Source organism: Macrotis lagotis, chromosome X (genome assembly GCF_037893015.1).
Source record: "Macrotis lagotis isolate mMagLag1 chromosome X, bilby.v1.9.chrom.fasta, whole genome shotgun sequence".
NCBI lineage: Eukaryota > Metazoa > Chordata > Mammalia > Peramelemorphia > Peramelidae > Macrotis > Macrotis lagotis.
The window spans coordinates 194,308,053-194,332,190 of NC_133666.1; the positions used below are offsets into that span (position 1 = coordinate 194,308,053).

At 32.5% G+C, this 24,138-nt stretch overlaps 1 protein-coding gene across 9 annotated transcripts in view; it reads left to right on the forward strand.

Annotated features, from left to right (window-relative positions):
* The window catches only part of PAM (peptidylglycine alpha-amidating monooxygenase), a 478,021-nt gene that overhangs the window by 21,477 nt on the left and 432,406 nt on the right, over window positions 1-24,138 (forward strand). For 6 of the 9 annotated variants that reach the window (XM_074207272.1, XM_074207271.1, XM_074207266.1 and 3 more), the window contains exon 2: window positions 13,134-13,229. The exons of 2 other annotated variants lie outside the window; for them this stretch is intronic. The gene's annotated coding sequence lies outside the window, so the exon portion shown is untranslated. Of the gene's footprint in view, window positions 1-13,133; window positions 13,230-23,752; window positions 23,853-24,138 lie in introns of those variants that run through there. One more of the 9 variants, XM_074207268.1, reaches the window with a different exon arrangement.

Sequence of the window (24,138 nt, forward strand, 5' to 3'; positions counted from 1 at the left end):
AGCAGAACTTTGGGAACAGGATCCATCCTGGGAACAGATCCAATAAGCCAATTCACCCTTGCCACATTCATAAGAAAATATTTTTTAATACTTAATTTTCCTTGGGCCATAATCTCCAAAATGCTGCTTGTATTTAAGTTTTTTAATGAGATCATCTTTTCAAATTTCTATTTCCAGTTTGGCAACAACAACTTTATATCTTAAATTAAACATAGTAGATTTAGCAAATGTAACACTGACAGAAAAGGAAGAGCAAATAATTTTTCATTCAGTATTAATCTTATTAAAATGGTTTCTTAAAATTAATGAATATTCATGAAATCTCTTTTAGCAATAGATTAGGTATCATGATATGTGAACCAGAAGAAGAACATTTTAAGGATCATTCTGCAAAATAGGGGGAGGAAAGGTAAGAAGCTTATGGCTTCTGTGAACAAGTATAAATGTTAAACTGAACATGTACTGAAGGTATTCGTATTCCTCATCTGTGGCAAAAGTATGTGTATGTATAGACACATACACTTTCCAGAAACCCTAAAACTATGGTAAAAATCATATTAAAAAAAATCTTTTCTTACCCTTCAACACTATTTTTAGACATGTCATTGTTAGTTTAAGAATATAAACATTAGGGCAACTAGGTGGTGCAGTAGATAGAATGCTGTCCCTGAAGTCAGGAGGATCTGAGTTCAAATTTGGCCTAGGATACTTAAAAATTACTTAGCTGTGTGACCTTAGACAAGTCACTTAATCCTATTGCCTTGCCAAACAAAAAAAAACCCCAAAGAATGAAACATTTATCATATCACAACATGAGATACTGATGAGTATCATCTTTAATATTTTAAATTTAATAGTATTTCATATTTAGACAATAATTATAAACTTTCATTGAAGTATTTAACATTTGTCAGTAATGGAATTAAACATGTTGAATTCTAAAAAATGGAATATTAGGGTTTTTTTTCAATTTGTGACAAGGAAAAATGAAGATATATAAAACACTGCCTTTATAGTAAAACAAAGAAAATTGTAATATTTTAATTTCTATTGTTTTATTTACCAAGTGGTTACAAAAACAAACAGCATTATTTTTGGACTAATTTTGTGGAAGACCCAGACCTTCCAAGACTTTTGTCTCTCTTATAGAGAACTCTGATTCAGGAGACTCAACAAGAAGCCGTTTCTCTCTGTTTCCCTTAGAATTTTACTCTGGTGAAGTCGCCAAAATGAAGCTTTAATATGCCTTCATATCTTGGTTTATCAAGATATAGATAAGAGGGTAGTACTAACAAAAGTAAATCATAAGAAGTCCTTTTTTACTTTCCTTAATTGACAGCTTTGTAAGGCTTTAGTACTCTGTGTTGAGGGATTTAATCCCCCCAAACTGTCTTTGGTTATATGCTCAGGATAAGAAATTGATCACTATATCAGCAATTTTCTTTTAGGCAGCTAGGTGGTGCAGTGGATTGAGAGTTGGATCTGAAGTTGTAGTTCAAATCCAACCTCATATACTTACTAGTTCTGTCACTATAGGCAAGCCAGTTAAGTTCTGCATCAATTTCTTCAACTGTAGAATGAGGACAAAGATACCAGGGTTGTGGGGAGGATCAAATGACATCATAATTTTAAACATTTAGCACAGTCCTTGAAACATAGACATTACTAAATAAATGCTTATTCCCTTCTTTCCCCTTCCCCTTTTTAAAACTCTATCACATCATTCAACCAGCTTTGAATTGTTTGTTAATATATTAAAATATTTTTCCTATGAGAAACTGCCTGAATAATTTACCCAGGAAGGGTGATATATTCTGGAACTCACTAGCTGATGCAGGTAGTAGTGAGTTATTATAATCTCTCATTTTAAGGAGAAACCTGAATAACTTTATCATGACAATAGTGTTTTTAAGTTATGGTTTGTGTGAAAGTCTTAATAACTCTTTCTTACTGAGAGAAATTATATTTCTCACCTCAAGTGGTTAATAACTCACAGTTGAGTATGTTAAATGTTCACTTACATCTCTATAACATATTCCTCTGCTCAGATCATAGACTTCATGACCCTCTTTTTAACATCATGTGTGGTCATAGGAAATATGCTTGCATTATAGATACTATGTTCTATTTGAATTTTCCTGTGATATTATGAGATTTTTTTTGCTGGGGGGAGATATATAACTTCATTTGAAGAATTTACAAATTCATAACATGTCATTTCTCTATTACTTTTTTATGTGAATAATATATTTTCATTGATTAAGGGAGGGTACAAGAAAAGGAAGAACATTAAAAGGGGAATAAGATTAAAGGGACATGATTTGCTGGAAGAAAATGACCTACTTGATAGTTTGCTTAAGAATGGCCTTATCAGTACTTTATAAAACTTAACTTACTACTTTTAGGACATTTATAAAATCAAATAATCACAAAGCCAGAAGGCATTTAGAGAGCATTTAATCCTATGTCCTTATTTTTCAGATGATAAGATTAAGACTGAGAGAGGTTGACTGTCTTCTAGTCACATATTTTTTTAACTGGCATAGTTTAACATAATTAAATCAAAATAGACTTTTAATACTTGATGAATTCAGCATAAATATTGTAAAAATATTTTGGAAAATATAGTTCAGAAGTAAGAAATGAAATAGTTCTATCACTAGACTACACAGAAGTCCCATCATCATGAGAGAATTTCAAGCTTTTGAATACTGTAAGCAACAAATAACATCACAAAAAGGTGATTGTATTTTCAGAAACAGAACATGATCAGTTGTTGATTTGAGACTTATTTTAGCAAAGAGAAAAAAACAGGTAGTAAGCTGGAAGGAAGATTAAAAATGAATTGATATGGCCTGCAATTGTTGCAACTCCAACTTTATTTAAGATGTTGACACGAAAACTGGGAAATGGATGAAAGAATACCCATTGATACAAATTGTCATCATTTTCTAGATAAATTTAACTGATATTATCATCATAACAGGGAGAACAAAAGAATATATATATATGTATATATACATATATATATATATATATATATATATATATATATATATATATATATATATATATATATATATATATAGTTTCAGCTAGCAAACCTTTCATTTCCTTGCCAATAAGAGATAGGATAGCTAAGAAAAATATCAGTTTTATATATAAATTGATTTGTGAAATTTCATGGAGGAGAATAATGGAAGATTATAAGTGGCATGACATATGAAATCATGGAGGGAAAAACAAATTTATAGGAAACTTGGTGAAAACTTAACTAGGTCATCCTGAGAGTATTTTACGCGTGTGCCTGAACAGAAGATACCAGACATACAGAAGATGGAGATCAGTAAAGGTTTTTATAACTAGTTAAATCAAGTCAACAACATTTCTTAAGTACTCTGTGCCAGCCACAATGCTAAGCATTGGGGATACAAAGAAAGGCATTAAAAAAAATCTTTCCTCTAAAGTAGCTTACTGTCTGTCTAATGGAAAGGAGGAGGAAAACATGAAAATGATAATGTCCTTTAACAGCTTCCCTTGATTTTCTCTGTTTGTTGTTTGGTCCTTTATCCAATAGTCCTGACAGGTAAAAACTTCCACATATACCTAACATGTTTATGATGTCACTTTTTATGTCTAAATCATGTATGCATTTTTGACCCTGTCTTGGCATATGGTGTGAAACATTGGTTTATACATAGTTTCTGCCAAATTTCTTTCTAGTTTTCTCAGCAACTTTTGTCAGAGTAAATTTTTGTCCCTAAAGCTAAGATTTTTGGGCTTATTAAACAGGAAATTATGATGGTCATTTAGTACTAAGCCTGATCTACCCCTCCATTTCATAGCCAGCAACAGATCATATTTTTTTTTTTGCAAGGCAGTGGGGATAAGTGATGTGCCCAAGGTCACACAGTTAGGTAATTATTAAGTGTCTGAGGCCGGATCTGAACTAAGGTCCTCCTGACTCCAAGGTCAGTGCTCCAACCACTAGTGCCACCTAGCTGCCCAGTACCAGATCATTTTAATGATTATCACTTTGCAATAAAGGATGAGATCTGGTACTTCTAGGCCATTTTCCTTAACATTTTTTGACTCCCTTGACATTCTTGACATTTTGTTCTTCAAAATGAATTTTGTTATTACTCTTTCTAGCTCTATAATCATTTTTGGTGGAAGAATTTTTTAAAAAATTGTTTTATAGGGGTAGCTAGGTGGCACAGTGGATAGAGCACTAGCCCTGGAGTCAGTACCTGAGTTCAGATCCGGCCTCGGACACTTAATGGCTGCCTAGCTGTGTGGCCTTGGGCAAGCCACTTAACCCTATTGCCTTGCAAAAAACCCCTTAAAATTGTTTATATATATATATATATATATATATATGTAAATATATAAATTTATATTATATAATTGCAAGATGGACTTCGGGTACTTTGTAAAGATAGAGACATAAAGATTTATAAAGTATTTAGTATACACACACACACATATAATGTATGCATGTATATTTAAAGATGTGTATGCAATCCTCCACTGAACTCCTTTTTTTATAATGGGGTCTAAGGACCTGAACTGTATGGAGAACTGGGTTGATGGAAGTAGACCTTTTAAGAACTGGCTTAGTTCCAAAGATGTAAATAACATATCTAGATCACTTAAGCAAAGTGGGATAACTATTCTGATGCCTTCCTTGGTCCTTGTTTGGCAGGGAATGTGGCAACATTCTACAACTTCATTACTGATTCTCCAGGACTAGGGTTGATGACTAGATAAGGAAGAAGAAAAGTCTTAGTGAATGGGAGGAAAAGGAAGAGTAGCTATCATTTAAAAATAAAGGAAAATTGGGCTCTAAACAGGAATGCTAAATATTTTAGTAGCTTTCAAATTTTAGTGCTATCTCAAAATTATAAAAATTGTTTCTGAATGGGAGGCTTTTGTTGACTTATGGATAAAAGGATTGCATGAGGAGTAGGCGAATTGGATCACACACACACACATATATGTATATATATGTGTATATATATATTAATATATATATATATATATATATATATATATATATATATATATATATATATATATATATATCTTAGGGAAGGACAGATTAAAAGTGAAAATTAACCTTAACCCCAGGTATTGCTATTTCTGTGAGCTACCTAGTATAGTGGAATTGAGTTGTTCCAAGTGTGGGGTGACTAATAAAATCATAAACTTGCAGCCCAAATATGCCAGTGTGTCCATGAATTAACAGCTATGGTTGTGGCAGCCATATTGCTTGTCAATAAATTAATCAATAAATAAGAATGTATTAAGAACCTATTATGAATTGTACTAAGAACTGGGAATACAGAGACAGAAAAGAACCAGTCCCAACCATCAAGTATAAGATGTGGAGATAAGTGCAAATATGTTTTATATATACACAAAGCAAATATAAGATAATTTATTTCTGTAAGGGTTGGGAGGCCATACAGTGGTAGAATCAGGAAAAAAAACATAAAACAGGGTTCTTAAGCTTTTGTGTGTGTTGTGGATCCCTTTGGAAGTTTAGTGAAGTCTATGGACCCCTTAGAATAATGTTTTTAATTACATTAAATAAAATATATGATTACAAAGGAAATCAGTTGTTTAAAGTTATCAAAGTATATATTTTAACAAGACAAATGGAATAGCTAATTAATTATTTCAAAACATTAATGAGTGAAAACAGAACCTGATTTCTTTTGATGGCAAAGTCATAGGTTCAATTAGGTACTAGTGTTGTTGCCTTTTTATATAATGCAAAAAATATTAAATTAAATTTCAGTTTATACCTTAGTCATATAAAGATGCATTTAATTTCTTATTTTTTCTTAGACCCTTTGAAATCTTTTCTGGAAACCTCAGGTTAAAATCTCCCTGGTATAGAAATTTGTGATCAAGTTGAGTTTGGAGGGACACAAGTAAGGGATGGTTGTGGTGAGGTTGTTCATTAATGGCATATGGTATAGGCAATGAAAAGGAGCAAAGATAGGAAATGGAGTGTAATGAATGAGGAAGAAAAAGGAAAGTTTGACTTCGTGGAGTATGGAAAAGGAAGGAATGTTGTTTGGTAATGGATGATGAAATAGAGTTAACTCTGTTCTTCGATAGCATTTATTTAGTTTTATAGGTGTGAGGTAGTATATCAGAGTTGTTTTAATTTGAATTTCTCTAATCAGAATGATTTTAGAGAATTTTTTGAAATGATTATTGATAGCTTTGATGTCTTCTGAAAACTGCCTTTCCATATCTTTTTTATCATTTTTCAACTGGGGAATGGCCTTTAGTTTTTTTTTTTTTAAATTTGGGTCAGTACCCTAGATATTTGAGAAATGAAACTTTTATAAGGGATATTTGCTGAAAAATATTGCCTTAGTTTCTTGTTTTCTTCTAATTTGGGTTGCATTAGTTTTGTTTTTGCAAATTTTTAAAATTTCATGTAATTATTCATTTTATTTCCCATGATCTTATTATTTGGTCAAAAATTCTTCCCTTATCCTTAGATCTGACAGGTACATATTACCATGCTTCCCTAATTTACTTATGATAGCAATCTTGGCACCTAAATCATTCATTTTATTTTGGTATATTGTATGAAATGCTGATCTATGCCTAGTTTCTTCCAAACTATTTTCTAGTTTTCCCAGGAATTTTTGTGAAAGAATGACCCCTAAAGCTTGGATCTTTATGAGTTTATTAAACACTAGATAACTATGGTCATTTATTACTGTGTATAATCCATTATCAGCTAGTACAAAATGGTTTTGATGATTACCACTTTGCAATATAGTCTGAAATCTGCAACTATAGCCTATAAAATAATTCTTTGGTACTTTGAGTGATTGGTATGAAATTGCATAAGTAAATTGATGTAGACAGACTATTCTGTCTTGACCTGTCAATGAGCAATAAATATTTCTCCAATTGTTTTGATCTATTATTTATAGTCTGAAGTGATTTTAAATAGAATTTCTCTTAATATCTCTTCATGCTGGGTTCTGATGTATATAGAAATGATGATTTATTTAGGTTTATTTTATATCCTTCAACTTGCTAAAGTTGACAACTGTTTCAACTAGCTTTTTATTTGGTTCTAGAGTTCTCTAAGTATACCATCATATCATCTCCAAAGAGGGATAGTTTTATTTCCTCAACTGAATATTTTTATTCCTTCCATTTCTTTTTCTAAACCTTATTGCTGTAGATTTACAGTATGATATTGAGTAATAGTGGTGATAATAAACATCCTTGATTTACCCCTATTCCTACTGGGAAGGCTTAAGTTCATTCCCATTATCGATCATGTTTGCTTTTAGTTTTAGATAGAGCTTATCATTTTAAGAAAGAATCCATTTCTTTCTATGTTCTCTAGTGTTTTTAATAGGAATAAGTGTAATATTTTGTCAAAGGCATTTTTGCATCTACTGAGATATTCATATGATTTTTCTTGCTTTATTACTGATATGGTCAATTACACTGATAGTTTTCCTAATATCCTTGCATTCCTGGTCATAGTATATGATCTTTGCCATATATTGATTTGCTGTTATGGGGATTGGGATATTGTTACGAGCTTCAGAATTTTTCACATTGCTATTTTCAGAGCTTAGTTGGGAGGTTTAGAATTTTTCAGTGTTTCCAACATGATATGATTAGGAGAGAGATATAATCACTGCTCTCTTGGTCTGAACACTCCAGGAAGGGCCCCTGATCACTTGTGACTGACAATACTGCTCCACAGACTCCCACTCTCTCTTGACCAGAAGTGCTCCTTCATGAGTATAGATAACGGATTTATCAAACAACATCTGGTCTTGTGTCCACTGGTAGAATCAGGTTCCTCAGTAATCATTTTTTTTTTCTGACTAGTTCCCAGATCCAAACTGTCTCTTGCTTGAGAGTTCCCAAAACTACTGATACTTCTGTTGCCACCACCTAGTTCCATCATTGGTGTTTCATCTATGTAGATTCCTGACCAGCTATGACCCATGTCACAGATTTCTCTTTTCAACCCATCCCCCATTGTCTTGAGCTAGAAGAATGTTTCATTCTGATCTTTTGTAGACTTTGCCACTCCAGAATTTTATTTGAGGTATTATTTTAAAGTTCTTTGGAGGAGAATGTTGGGAGATCTCACCTGAGTGCTTTCTCTAATCTACCACCTTGATTCCATTCTTTAAAAGTATCCTGTCATTCTTTTTATGTGACTATCTTAATTATCTTTTAACAATCAATACTCTGATTTATTTTATTGTAGTGTGGATGTAATTTAGATCTTTCAGTGAATGAATTTATTCACCATTGGACATAGATCTGATAGTAAGTTAAATTAATATTTATAAAAGTCTGAAGAACTATCAGATTTTTAGTATCCTCTTCCTACTTTCCAAACATTTTGCCATTATTATTTACAGGTAGAAAGTCATATAGGACTGAGTTGTTCTATATTTGTCAGATGCATAGGTCATATATAGTAAAAAAATAATAATTCAAAACTGATAGACTAATCCTCTTGTGAAAATGTTTCCATACTTTATTATGTTGGTGCTCAGAAAACACATAATGATTTTTCTCACATCCATTGTAGAAGCCTTTTTCAGCTTTGAAGGACCTGCCAGAGCTTGTGATTCTGTACTGTAGAAATAGAAACATCAGGGTCATCTTCCATGTCATGATGCAGCTTCAGAGGCTTCATCATTTAGTAGGGTCATTTAGAGGAGGGAGATTTTCATGATAGAAATTATTTAATAAAGCACCCAACTATCTGTAAAAATATATCTTATTGATTTTCCAAGAACACTACTGTATTTTAGAAACAAAACAAAACAACTATTTATATTGAGAAGTACGAAGGAAAAGGGTAGTGCATGAAAGATGAGAAAGGGAGAATCACAATAATGCCAAATAATGTGAGAGACCTTATTAAAGTTAAATGAAATTTTGATTAATGTAAGGATTCTGTTCAAATAATAATATTATAGGGGACTGCGCAAAAGCATTTAAGAATGTTTTCAAAATGTACTTGCACAAATACCAGGAAATGAATGCATTTATATTAAAACCACTTAATTATTGCATGTGGATTTTCTTCTTTATTTGTTCACTAGTAAGGACTCCTTGGTTACTATAGATGTTTAGAATTATCTCTTCTTTGAATTGACATAATCCTTTGAGAAAGTAAACAGTGTCTTATTAAGAACTAAAATTTTAGACTTTTAGAGTTATATGATGATATGATCATTTATATGACATTTAGCTTTGACAATGTAAAAACTGGTTAGGGCATAAAACAAGTTGTCTCTGGGTATATGTGTAGCTTGTTTTTAATGTAATAGCTTTTTGAATATTTTATAAATTAATTTTTTTCTAAGTTATATTTGTAATATTTTTAGGGGAGTTAGGAAAAAAAACACTTTGCCCTGAATCCTTTTTTTAAAAAATTCCCTTTTAGAACATACCTTGCATTCACTTATGTCATTTATATCTTTTAATTCCTTGGGAATTTTCATGTATATTTAAACTATTATACATTTTATTCTGTGTTATCTTCCTGTAGAATATAAATTTCCTAATCTCATTATGTATGGAGTCACACATATAAAACAGAAATATGGTCATTGTCCATGATAAACTTGAATTTTACTGTGATTTAACAGATAAGTGTAACATCCATTTACTAAGAAATGAAAATAATGTAGAGGTTGCTATTCAGATTTATGGGTTTCAAATGAAGAGAGATTGCTGGGAGAAGATGGCAGAGGGAGTAGGGCCTGAAATTGCAGGTAGCACTTTCAAATAGTATACCAGCTTTTCTTGACTGTCAGAAGAGTGATCACCATTAGAAAAGGTAGCAAAGGATGAGATATCTAGAGGAAAATCAAGTCCTTTTCAGTGGGGGAAGATGGAAAGTGAGTAAAGGAATCTAGGGTTAAGAAGAGTTAAACAATGTAGTAGGAGTACTAGAGGGCAAACTATAAGGGGATGGCTAAACTACATAGGAATGAGGCTGTGGGAGAATGGGGAGTCTAAGCAATGAGTTAGCCACAGGAGAGGGGAGCAGTAAATGTGCTAATGCTGCTGCCTTAAATCAAGTCAAAATTTCTCATTGGATTGATTATTGGTGTGAAGACACCTATGTTTACAGTGACTTTCAGGGATAAACAAACTTTTTCTTTATCCAAAATTGGTCTTTTTCTTTTCTTTCTAAAAGTAGTAAGTTGGGAGAGACATTGGCTTGGATAACTGGATATTCTGAATGAAACAAAGATGAAATCATATTGTTTGATTAAAAATTATTTTCTTTTAAATTAAAAAAAAGGCAATTAGATGCCATTTTGGATAAAACAGTAGCCTTGGATTCAGGAGTACTTAATATCTGTGTGACCCCAGGCAAATCACTTAACTCTGATTACCTCAAAAAAATGATCTGATTATTTGTCTTCTTACTACAAATCAGTAAATTGGGACCTTGAAAGAACTGATATACCTAAGGTTACTAATGGTAAATAGCAGAACCTGAATTTTAAAAAATAGTTTCTTCTGAATCTCATGTACTGAGAGATGGGAGCCATGTTTCACCATTCACCCTCTAATAAAAGTTATAAAGTTTTTCAGTGTTGCTTCCTACACATTATTGGAATCAAATGTAAATTGTTCTGCTTATTCCATCTTCATGCATTTCTATGAATTGCTTTTTTTCCATGCAATAATATTTAGTTATATTAACATACCGGTTTATTCAGTCATTCCACAACTGATTGGTACCCATTTTACTGCCAATTATAATTCTAATTTTGTCACATGCAAAAATAATCTCTCTCTTTTTTTGTCTCTCTCTCTCTCTCTTGCTCTCAAACACACACACATTTATATACATACATATATATATGTGTGTGTATTGCATATTTATTGTACATCTGGGTAGTACAGTGAACAGAGTACCACGTCTGAGTCAGTAAGACTTGAGTTAAAAATTCAGATAATAATAACACCCAGCAGGGGTGACTAGGTGGAACAGTGGATAGAGCACTGACCCTGGAGTCAGGAGTATCTGAGTTCAAATTCCGCCTCAGACACTTAATAACTACCTAGTTGTGTGGCCTTGGGCAAGCCACTTAACACTATTGCCTTGAAAAAAAAATAATAACACCCACCTCCCAGGATTATTGTGAAGGTTAAGTGAGATAAGAATTATAAAGTGCTTAGTACAGTGCCTAGCACATAATAAGAGCTCTATAAGTATTAGTTATTGTCCATTTATATGGAACTTTTTCAGTTATAGCTATAAATATAATCTTTTTCTCCAGTCTTAACCTTCAGTTTTGCATCTCCAGAACTTCTATAGACATCTTAAGTTCAACATACTCTAAACTAAATTCATTTATCTTTCTTCCTTTACCCTCTGGTTTTTAAACTTTCCTATCACTGTTGAAGATACTATCAGATTAGTAGAAATTCAGACTTGTAACCTGGATATCATCATTGACTCCTCCCTCCTTTCTCTCATCCCCCATATTCAATCTGTTGCCAAGACCTGTTGATTTTATCTTTGTAACATCTCTTTTTTATGTCTTCTCTCCTCTGCCACTGAAACCATTCTGGTCTGAGCTCTCTTCACTTCATTCTAGGACCATTTCAATAGTCAGATAGTTGTTTGCCTGATAGGTGTTTTCCCACTCCATCCCTACTTCACTATCAAATTGAGTTTCCTAAAGTCCATGATTTGCCATGTTGCTTTTTTACTCACACTCTAGTGGATCTCCATCACCTGTAGGATCAAATATAAAATCATATGGTGTTCAAAATCATTCATAACTTAGCATTCATTCTTTACTTTTCCAGTCTTCTCACACTTTTTATTCTTGCTTCTTCTTACCCTTACTATGTATTCTTCCATCCATTGACACTGAGTTCCTTGTTGTTCCTCAAACAACACAGTCCATATCCTGATCCAGGGAATGTTCATTGACTGTCTTCCATGCCTGCAATAATCTTCCTTCTCTTCTCCACCTTCTGGTTTCCCTAGCTACCATCAAATAAAATTCCACCTTCTAGGGAAGTCTAAATCCCTTTTAATTCTAGCGCCTTCCCCCTGTTGATTATTTACAGTTTTAATACATGTAGCTTGTTTGGGCATTAATTCTTTGCATCTTGTCTCTTGTTTACCTTTCTTTACCCCTAACATTAGCAGTGACTGACACATAATAGGTTCATAATATATATTTATTGATGGGTTGACAGACTGCTTTTGACCTTCATGGGATATTCTATTTATTACTCCAGAATGACTACTTATTTTATAATGGTAACTTAAAATGCCCATTTTTAATATGAACTAGTTTCACAGGGCTTCACTTTTATTTCTAAAATGCTAATGGTCAGCATTGTCCAGTACTGAATACAATGTAAAGTACAGCCCCTGCCTTGTAAGATAAGGGGAGGCTGGCCATTAACACTAAATGGAGAATAGCATTGAAGTACTCACCAGGGTATCTTTCAGGCCAGTTGGGATGCTTAGTAATAATGCAGACAGTTACCTCTCTGCTAATTGGTTGGAACGAAATTTTAATTTTGATGCATTTACTCACCAACAGAAATGCCTAAGTAAAAGAGAAAACATTAAAGTTAAAAGCAAGTGGGAAGGTATATTACAAAGTTTTAGAAAAAATGTTTAGGATGAGTGCTTTTTCCTTTCTGATTTGAAAATTAAAAGAAGAATTTAGGGTTGGCTCTTTTATTTGTATATTTTTCTGATTTCTTTCAAATGTAGGAACTAGAAAAGCTCTTTTTCTGAAAAAGTAGTCAAAAATCAATGAAAAGTCAATGATTTTGATTACAGATGAACTGCAAAGTAAAATTCATAGCCAGGAGTATTGGTCACATAGTGCAATATGTATATATATACATATATATATATAGTAACAATAATAACATTCTTAAATATATCTATTGAAGATGCAAAAATAATTGTGTGTCTTTGAAAAAATTCTATTAAATACATCTGAATTTATGAACATCAAATGCTTATAACCAAAACAAAATAAACAAAACCAAAAACCTGCCTGAACCTTCATGTGATTCACAAGTTCTCTGTTTTCATTGTGTTATTTACTTAGGTGATCCAGCTTTTTCCAGTAATTAATCAAGTGTTAACTACCTGTTAACAGAGGAACAAGTAAAAGGAGTGTTGGGTGGGAAGGCAACAGAGGGAGGTGAGTTGTTCTACCCTAGAATTTGTCATTTTACTCCATTGTACTCTTTGGTTATTACAGATTTATCTTCATAGCCTTGCTCCAGACTTGGAATATGTAGTTATCCTTAATATGTTGCTGAGATTTCTGTCAGTTAACGGCCTAGGGACAGAAGTAGGAGAAAAATTGCTACAAACTCTTTATATTGGCTATTAGTTTTTCATGGAATTTATCAAAAATATTTGTCTCTCTAGATGGCTTAAAAGATTTTCTTAAGGTGATTTTTTCACTGTCTTCATTTGTGTCTGATCTGATTGCTGTTTGCTGTCATCTATTTTTTGTATTGAATCTAAGAAACAACAGCTAGTTTAATTATTCTCTAAATGGTATAATTTCTGATAAAAGATGGAGAAAGCTGCTCTAAAATATAAGAAACACAATAGACAAAGAACATCTGCTCTAAAATATAAGAAACACAATAGACAAAGAACATCTGTGTACAAGTTGAGATCTTTGTAGATAATGGAGAAAAATCACTAGATCGACTTTAATTTTTTTTAAGATATTAAAAAAATACACCATTCCTTCCTCAAAAAAAACAAGTCAAGAAACAAAACAAAGAAATGGACAAATGCTATATCAACCTACAAAAGCATACAGTCAACACAAACTTTATTATACATTTTGGATCAGTGGTCCCCTAAACCTGTAGCACGCATTTCAGTACCAGTTTTCCCATGGAGTTTTCCCATGAATGAACAAGAAGAAGCCAAAGTACAACTCTGGATTAGATTGGCTCTCATAACTCAGGACAATAATAGCAGATTGAACCTTTAGAAAATTCTTGAAGTATCTTGAACAACTATCATCCCTAGGTTTCGCCCTAGTTATTTTATATGTCTTTCCATCCATCCATCTAAACATCTATCTATGCACCTATGTATGTATGCATGCATGTATGTGTGTATATATCTACTATGTCTTTCTGTCTATCATTTTAACATGATTATTTAAAGCATGTTTTATTGCTACTTTTGCCTTTATTTAAATCATTTCATTTCCTCTTCTGCCAGAATTGAACTTCTGGCAGATATGATAAAGGAAAAAAAGCACAAATTTCCAGCATGGTAGACATACCTGATAAAGTTTATAGTGTTCTATCCTAAGTCCCACCTCTCTGCCAGAAAATGTGAAGTTTGTACTTCAATATCCTTCTCAGGAATCTTTGCTAGTTGTTTTGTTCAGATTTCAATCTCTTTTACTTATCTGATCATTGACATTTTTTGTTGTTTATAAATGTATTGTTTTCTTAGATCCAGATCAGTTTATTCAGATCTTCCAATGTTTCTCTAAAAATGCTATTTGCCATTTTTTATTTCATTATATTTATAATGACTGATTAAAAGCTCCTCATATCCTTTGACAATTTACAGATTGAGCAATAGTTCTTGGTCTTATGTAGGTAATTGAAACATTTCTATATATATTTTGGACATTAGAACTTTATTAGTGATATTTAGTGCAAATATTTTTTACTCTATTTTTCATGTAATATTATTTTTGCCAATTTTATTTTTAAAAAATTTTAAGTTTTAAATAGTCAAAATGGTTAATTTTATCTTTTATCATCTCTCTATAAGATTAAGATCTCACATATTTCTAGTTGTGAATGGTACCTGAACTAATTTTTTCTAATTTCTTATGCTATTATTTTTTAAAATTCAGAGTCCATTGGAGTTTATTATAAATATTATAAGAGATTTTTATGTAAATATAATTTCAGTTGAATTGCTTCCAGTAAATTTCTAGCAAATCTTATTTTAAAAAGGGGGAGGGATTCCTTCCCTGAAAAAAAATTGTTCTTGAATTTGTTAAACACTAGTTTCCTGGGATTTTTAATTGTTTCTGCTTCTTGCATAATTCTGTTCTACTGACTTATTTTTCTATTTTTAAACTAATATCCAATAGTTTTGATGACTATTGCTTTATAATATAATGATAAATCCTTTTTTACTTGTAATTTTTCTCATTTTTCTCTTGATATCTAGATTTTTTAAAATTCTTACAAGTGAATTTTTGGTTTATTATTTTATCTAGTTGCAAAAAATATCCTCTTGTTGATTTGCTTGGAATAGCACTAAATTTTAAAGTCAGTTTGGCCAGTATTGTAATTTATTATATATATATATATAGGTTTGGCCAAAGCAAGAGCAGTGAGTAATTTTGTCTTCAATAAATGTCTCCCTTTATTTCATTTATTCATTTATTTCTTAGTTTTTGCAAGGCAAATGGAGTTAAGTGGCTTGCCCAAGGCCACACAGCTAGGTAATTATTAAGTGTCTGAGACCGGATTTGAACCCAGGTACTCCTGACTCCAGGCCAGTGCTTTATCCACTACGCTACCTAGCTGCCCCTCCCTTTATTTTTTATGAAGACTGTTTTATAATTGTATTTGTATAAAGGTTGTGTATATCTTGATAAGTTAACACCTAGATGATGCTTGAATTTGGGGTATTTTGATGTTGCCTTTCAGGTAGCCCAATTATTCTTAAATTACCTCTTCTTAATCTATTTTCCAGTCCAGTTTTTTCCCATGTTATTTCATATTTCCTTATATTATTTTACTCTTTTAAGTTTGTTTTATTCTTTATTGAGATATTGTGGAATAATTAATTTACACTTGCCCAATTCTAATTTTAATGAATTATTTAGTCTCTGGGCAGTACTATTTTATTATTCTTTCTTTTTTTTTCTTTTCTTTTTTCCAATCACATAGAGAGATAATTTTCAATATTCATTTTTGTACACTTTGAGTTCCACATTTTTCTCCTTCCCTTCCTTCCATCTCCCCTGCCCAAGACAGCAAGTAATCTGATATAGCTTATACACAGACAATCATGTTAAGCATATTTATATATCAGTCATGATATGAAAGAAGAATCAAAACAAAGAGGGGGATTGTGAGAAAGAAAAAAATAAAAATAATTTTAAAAAGTGAAAAAATAGTATGCTTTGGTATGCATTCAGACTCCATCATTTTTTCACTGGATGTGGACAGCATATTCCTTTACAAATATTTTGGTATTGTCTTTGGTCACTATTGTTGAGAAGAACTCTATCAGAGCTGATCATCAATTCTGCTTTTTAAGTTCTTTTCTTCAGTGAATAGGCCAATTCTGTTTTTAAAGATATTTTCATTTTTATTTTTGCCTCTTTTACCAAATTTTTACTTCTCTTTTTATAATTTTCTTGCATTATTCTCATTTCTTTTCCCGTTTTTATTCTCTACCACTCTTTTTTTTAACTCTTCCAGGAATTCTTGTTGGGTTTGGGATTAGTTAGCAGGTTTCTTTGAGGCCAGGCATGTTGTTTGTCTTCTGAATGTGCATCTTTTTCTTCCTTTCCATCATAGTGTATTTTCACAGTTAAGTTCTTTCTTGCTTGCTTATTTTTTTCAGCCTATTTCTTGACTTTGAACTTTATGTTTAAGTTGGGTTATGCTCAGTTCAGAGTGATGAGGTACTGTTCAAGCTTCAGACTTTTCAATAATGACTGTTTTCACAACTAGTTCTAGGGATCTGTAAGTTTTTGATGCATGTGGTGTGTTTCAGGGAGAGGTGTGGTCATTCTCTTCTCGTTTGTGTTCTGTTGTTAACCATGAAAGGTTCCTTCTTCTCTGTAGTTGGCCCTGCAATTGCTAATAGGTTCCTTGTTCCCTTGTGATTGATCACAAGCACTTCTCTCCATCCTGGAACTGTGACCTTGAAATCTTATGAATAATAGAGTTGCCAGTCAGCACGAGCTGCACCGAGTGCCAGCAAAGTATTCCATGTAATCTTTTTCTGACTACTTATCCAACCCCTTTATTGGCTCCTAAAGCTCCTGAAACTATTGTCCCTGGCTCAGCTGCTTTCAAAGCTCACTGCAGATGCTTTTGCCCCTCTCTGGCTGCCTCTCATTCAGAAAGTTTATCTTAGACAAGAATAGACTAGGAAAAAAGTCTCACTCTGATCTTTTGTTGGCAAGAATTATAAATTCTGCCTTGGATTTATGAATTATTTTTCTCTTACACATAGGAAATTTTCTTCCAATCCTTTATTTTCAATCCTTAGGTGTTATCACAGACTAATAATGGTGCCTATACAATAAATATAAGTGATCTGGATGAAATCATGTTCTTGTTCCAATGGGCTAAAGTTTATCTTAGAACCTGAGGATCAGCCTTTGCACATTGTAGTGTATATTATTTGGAATCCTTCAAAAGAAAAAAAACTGAACTGGAAAAAAAATAAAGTTAACCAAATTAATCCATGGTTCCCTATTCATAATTAATTTTACCTTTTTATTTGTTAAATATCACAGTAGACAGGGAAGGATGTAAGAAGTTTTTTTTATGCCTTTCTGTTTCTTAATGCATCTTTGCCTTCCTTCCCAGCCCACTCAGGATAATGATTATGGCTTCCTAAACCATTTCAGACATCACTAACAAGTTTCTCCTATTCAACATTGAACTTGTTCAATACTGAAATGTGTACTATATGCTCTTTTTTATTCCTGTGGTAATAAATAATATGAAAAATTAATCTTTGCTAATAGAATTCAGTAGGTTTTCATAAACACAACTATTTTCAAATCATTGTGGTTAGATGCTGGAGGATAAAAAGTGAATAAGATATAGTTTTGAGTATTTTATTTGTTTTTCTACCACATTCAAAGATAAGTTTTTAACTAATCTTTTTGGTTTGTTTGTTTATGCAAGGCAATGGGGTTAAGCGACTTGCTCAAGGTCACACAGCTAGGTAATTATTAATTATCTAAGGCTGATTATAAACTCAGATCCTCCTGACTCCAGGACTGATGCTCTATCCTGCATCACCTAGCTGCCCCTACCAATCTTTTTTTTCCCAAGGTTTAGAGTTTTACATTTTTATCCCTCTCTCCCCCCTCTCCCAACAGAAAACAATCTAATAATAACCACACTAAACATAGATCCATGATATGAGAGAAGAATCAGTTTCAAATGGAAGAAAATATTAGAAAACATGTCCTAATACATAAGACAACTTTTAAAAACTGAAGATAAAAGCTTTGGTCTTCATTTAAACTCCACAATTCCTTCCCTGAATATGGATGGTATTTTCCATCACAAGTCTTTTAAAATTGTCTTTGATTATCATACTGCTGAAATGAACAAGTCCATCATGGTTGATTGTCACCCCATTGTTGTTAGTATGTATAATGTTCTTCTAGTTCTGCCCATTTCACTCTATATCAATTCATGCAAGTCTTTCAGTCTTTTCTGAAATCCTATACCTCATGATTTCTTATAGAACTATAATATTCCATCAAATACATATGCCACAGTTTGTTCAACCATTCCCAACTGATGGTCATCCCCTTAATTCCCAATTCTTTGCTACTACCAAAAGAGCTGCTAAAAATATTTTTGTACATGTGGGATTTTTACCCTTTTTCTTGATCTCTTCAGGATAATAGACCCAGAAGTGGTATTGCTGGAAAGGGTATGCACATTATTATTGCCCTTTAGACATAATTCATAATTGCTCTCCAGAAATGTTGGATCTCCACTAACAATGCAGTAGTGTCCCAGTTTTCTCATATTCCCTACTATATTGATCATTTTCCTTTCCAGTCATATTAGCCAGTCTTTGAGGTGTGAGGTAGTATCTGAGATGTTCTAATTTGAATTTTGCAAATCAATAATGATTTTTCATATAACTTTAGGTAGCTTTGATTTCTTTGTCAGAGAATTGACTTTCCGTAGCCTTTGACCATTTATCAATTGGGAAATGACATTTTTTTTTATAAATTTTGACTCAGTTCTCTATATATCTTGGAAATGAGTGTTAAGTTCTCTAACTTATCAGATTCCTTTTATTGGTTGCAGTAGTTTTTTTTTTTTTGTACACAAACTTTTTAATTTAATATCATCAAAATTATCCAGTTTGTTTTTTATGTTCTCTATCTCTTCTTTGGTCATAAACTTCTCCCCTTTCCAGAAGTCTGACAGGTATACTGTTCTTATTCTCCTAACTGACTTGTAATATTATCTTTTATATCTAAATCTTGCACCCATTTTTACCTTATCTTGGTAGACGGTGTGAGATGTTGGTCTATGCCAGGTTTCTGCCATACTATCTTCCAATTTTTGCAGCAGATTTTATCAAAGAGTGAGTTTTTAATCCCAGATTACTATAGTCTTTTACTGCTGACTCTTTTGTAGCTAATCTATTTCACTGATCCACCAATATTTCTTAGTCATTACTAGACAGTTTTGATGACTTATGCTTTAAATACAATTTTAGATCTGGTATGACTAGGCCACCTTCCTTTGCATTTTTTTATTAATTCCCTTAATATTCTTGAAATTTTGTTCCTCCATATGAATTTAAGTTACTATTTTTTCCTGGCTCACTAAAGTAATTTTTTGAAAGTTTGATTTGTATGCACTAAATAGGTAATTTAATTTAGGTGGAATTATAGTTTTTATTATATTAGCTCAGCGTACCCAGGGCCATTTGACATTTTCCCAGTTATTTAGATTGTTTGTGTGTGTGTGTATGTGTGTGTGTGTGTGTGTGTGTGTGTGTGTGTGTGTTTGAAAAGTGTTTTATAATTGTTTTCATGGTATTTCTGAGTCTGCTTGTCAGGCACTCTCTCAAGTATTTTATGTTGTCTGAAGTTATTTTAAATGCGATTTCTCTTTCTCTTTTGATGCTGTAGCTTGTTATTAATATATGGAAATGCCAAGGTTTAATGTGTGTTTATTTTATATCCTGTGCCTTTGCATAAGTTGCTAATTGTTTCTGGTAGTTTTTTAGATGATTTTATAGGATTCTGTAGGCATACCATATCATCTGCAAAGAGTGAGAGTTATATTTCTTTTTTACTGCTTCTAATTCCTTCAATTTCTTTTTCTTCTCTTATTGCTATAGCTAACATTTCTAATACAATATTGAATAATAGTGGTGATAATGGACATCCTTGTTTGTTTCACCTCTGATCTTACTGGGAAAGCTTCTAGCTTATCCCATTCCATATAATGCTTATTGACGGTTTTAGATATATATGGTTTATCATTTTAAGGAACATTCCATTTATATCTATAATCTCTAATGTTTTAATATCAATGGTTTTGTCAAAATGTATTTTGTCAATAGCTTTTTCAGCATCTATTGAGATAATCATATGATTTCTGTTAGTTTGTTATTGATATGGGTCAATTTTGCTGATATTGCATCATGATCTGAAAAATGCAATCCTGCATTCCTTATATAAATTCTGCTTGATCATAGGGTATTATCCTAGTGATAACTTGCTGAATTCCCTTTGTTAATATTTCATTTAAAATTTTTGCATCCATATGCATCAGGGAAATTGGTCAATTATTGTATTTCTCTGTTTTGACTCTTCCTGTCAGACCTCTGTCTTCACCTATTTTTTCAAATAGTTTATATAGAATTGGAACTAATTGTTCCTTGAAAGTTTGGTAGGACTCATTTATGAATCCATCTGGCACTGGAGATTTTTTCTCAGGGAGTTAATTGATGGCTTGTTCAATTTATTTTTCTAAGATGAGGTTAAGTGATTAATTTCCTCATTTTAACCAGGGTAGTTTATATTTTTGTAAATACTCATCCATTTCACTTAGATCATGATTATTGACATACAGGTGGGCAAAATAGTTCTGAATTATTACTTTAATTTCCTCCTCATTGGTGGTGAATTCACCTTTTTTATTTTTGATACTAATAATTTGATTTCCTTCTTTCTTTTTTTAATTGAATTAACCAAAGGTTTTTCTATTTCATTTGGTTCCCTCCCCCCCAAAAAACCCAACTCTATCTCTATTAGTTCAGTAGTTTTCTTGCTTTGAATTTTATTAAATTTATCTTTTACTTTTAGAATTTCTATTGAATTGGGGATTTTAAATTTGTTCTTTCTCTAAAACATTTTAGTTATATTCTTATTTCATTGATCTCTCTCTTTTCTATTTTATTCATGTAAGTTATTTAGATATATAATATTTCACCTAATAATTGCTTTGACTGTATCCCATAAGTTTTGGAATGTTGTCTTGTTATTGTCATTGTCTTGGATGAAATAATTAGTTTTTTCTGTGATTTGTTATTTGATTTACTGATTCTTTAAAATTAGGTTATTTAATTTCCAATTAGCTTTAGACCTATCTCTCCATGACCCTTCATTGTATGTGATTTTTATTGCTTCAGGATCTGAAGAGTATATTCAATATTTCTGCCTTTCTACATTTGATTGTGAGATTTTTATGTCCTAATGCATGGTCAGTTTTTGTGTAGGTACCAAGTGCCACACTGGGGGAAGGTCTATATCTTTCTATCTTCATTCAGTTTTTTCCAGAAGTCTATCATATCTACATTTTCCAACATTCTATTCACCTCCTTAACTTCCTTCTTGTTTATTTTATGGTTAGATTTATCTAATTCTGAGAGAGGGAGTTGAGGTCCCCACCAGCATAGTTTTACTATGCCTTCCTGTAACTCATTTAGCTTCTCCTCTAAGAATTTGTATGGCATACCACCTGTTACTATTGAAAGTACTTCATTGTCTATGGTACCTTTTAGGAGGATATAGTTTCTACCCTTATCTCTTTGAACAAAATCTATTTTTGCAATTGTTTTGTCTGGGATAAGGATTGCTACTGTTCCTTTTTTCACTTCAGTTGATGCATAATATATTCTGCTCCAGCCTTTTATCCTTACTCTTGTACCTCTCAGATTCAAATGTATTACTTGTAAGCAGCATATTGTAGGATTCTGTTTTTTAATCAACTCAGCTATCTACTTCTGTTTTATTGGTGAATTTATGCCATTCACATTCACAGTATAATTACTAACTCTTTTTTACCCTCTATGCTCTTTCTCCTCTGGTTGTATTTTTCCCAACCTTTCATCTTATCTTTCTTCCCCTGTATTTTTTTTTTTCTTCTGAATACCTCCTCCCTCAGTTTGTTCCCCCCACCTTCTATCCACCACCCTTCCTTTTCTTTACCCCTTATCCTTTCCCCCTTCTTTCTTGTCTTCCTTCTATCAGTCCCTCCTTCCTTCCTCCTTTTCTTTCCCCTCCTAATACTTGAAAGGTAAGATAAATTTCTAAACTTAACTGAGTATGTGTGTTAATCCCTCTTTGAGTCAAACCCGATGAGAGTAAGATTCAGGTGGTTCTCATCTCTTCTCTTCTTTCCCGATATTGAAATAAGTTCTTGGTACCTCTTCATGTGATGTAATTTACTCCATTCTACCTCCCCTCCCTCCTGTTTCTTTACAGTCCTCCTCTTTTTTATTGTCCTAATTTTTATTTTAAATCCATTCTATCAGAGTAATGGATATAACATTATTGTCTATACCTTCTGCCTAAGTAATTTTCCATCTAATAGAGTTACAATTCTCAAGGTACAATTCTCTCAATATGAGAATTTTCTTCCCATAGGGATATTACCAGTTTAATGGTACTAGATAACAGTCCTTTTTCTTTTCCCCATTTACCTTTTGATGTATCTCTTGGATCTCCTGTTTGATGATCAAATTTTCTGTTCAGCTCTGGTCTTTTCATCAGAAAATTTTGCAAGTCAACTATTTCGTTGAATGTTAATCTTTTCCCCTGAAAGAGAAGGCTTGTTTTTGCTGGATAGTTGATTCTTTGTTGTAATTCAAACTACCCTATCATTCCAATCCCTTCGACTCTTTAATATTTATGCATTCAAGTCTTGTGTAATCCTGACTGTGCGTCCTTGGTATTTGAAGTGTTTCTTTCTGGTCACTTGTAGGATTTTTCTCCTTGGTAATTCTGGATTACCACAGTATTCCTTAGAATTTTCATTTTGGGATCCCTTTTTCATTTTTTTTTTAGGTTTTTGCAAGGCAAATGGGCTTAAGTGGCTTGCCCAAGGCCACACAGCTAGGGAATTCACCACCTAGCCGCCCCTTGGGATCCCTTTTGATAGTTGATGGATTCTTTCAATGACTATTTTGTCATCTGTTTCCAGGATATCAGGCAGTTCTCCTTAACTATATCCTGAAGAATGGTGTCCAGGCTCTTTCTTTGATCAAAGTTTTCAAATAGTCCTACGATTCTTAAATTATCTCTTCTGGATCAACTTTCCAAGTCAGGTGTTTTACCAATAAGCTATTTAATATTTTTTCTATTTTTTTTTCATTTTTTCATTTTGTTTAACAGATCCTGAGTCTCATGAAATTATTAGCTTCCACTAATCCCAAGGGAATTTTTTTTCAGGGAGATATTTTTTCCATTTAGCTTTTGCATCCTCTTTTCCATTTGGTCAATTCTACTTTTAAAGGAGTTGATATCTTTTTTCCATTTGTCCAATGTGTTTTTGAAGGAATTATTTTCTTTTTGCATTTGTCCAATCATAGTTTTTAAAGGATTTGTTTTCTTCTTTCATTTTTTTGTTGCAAGATGTTAATTTTCTTTTGAATTTCTTTCCCCAATTTTTCCATTTTATTTTTAAATCTCCTTTCTTTTAGAAATCTTTCCAGGCTGGAGACCAACTCATATTCTCCTCTGAAGATTCACATATAGTGTTCCTTCTGTCCTCTTTTTCTGAGTTAGCAGCCTATCTCCAAGGTAACATTCACTGTTTTACACTGGCTTTTCGTCATTTTGGAATTTATCTATTGCTAGGGTGTTGTGTTGGAGAAGGTTCTTTCTTTGCAGACCTTCAGTATTGAGAACCCTAGGGGCTTTGCTTAAAACCAACCAGTAAGGAAAATCTGAAACTTTCATTGGATTGTCTGTGTTAGGGGTGTCAGCCATCATTCTTTATTCCTGGGGTTGGATCTGGGCTGTTCTCTGTGCAGGACTGGAAACACCAGAGATTCTCCCTGGGGAAGTCCACAGCCCACACTTGAGC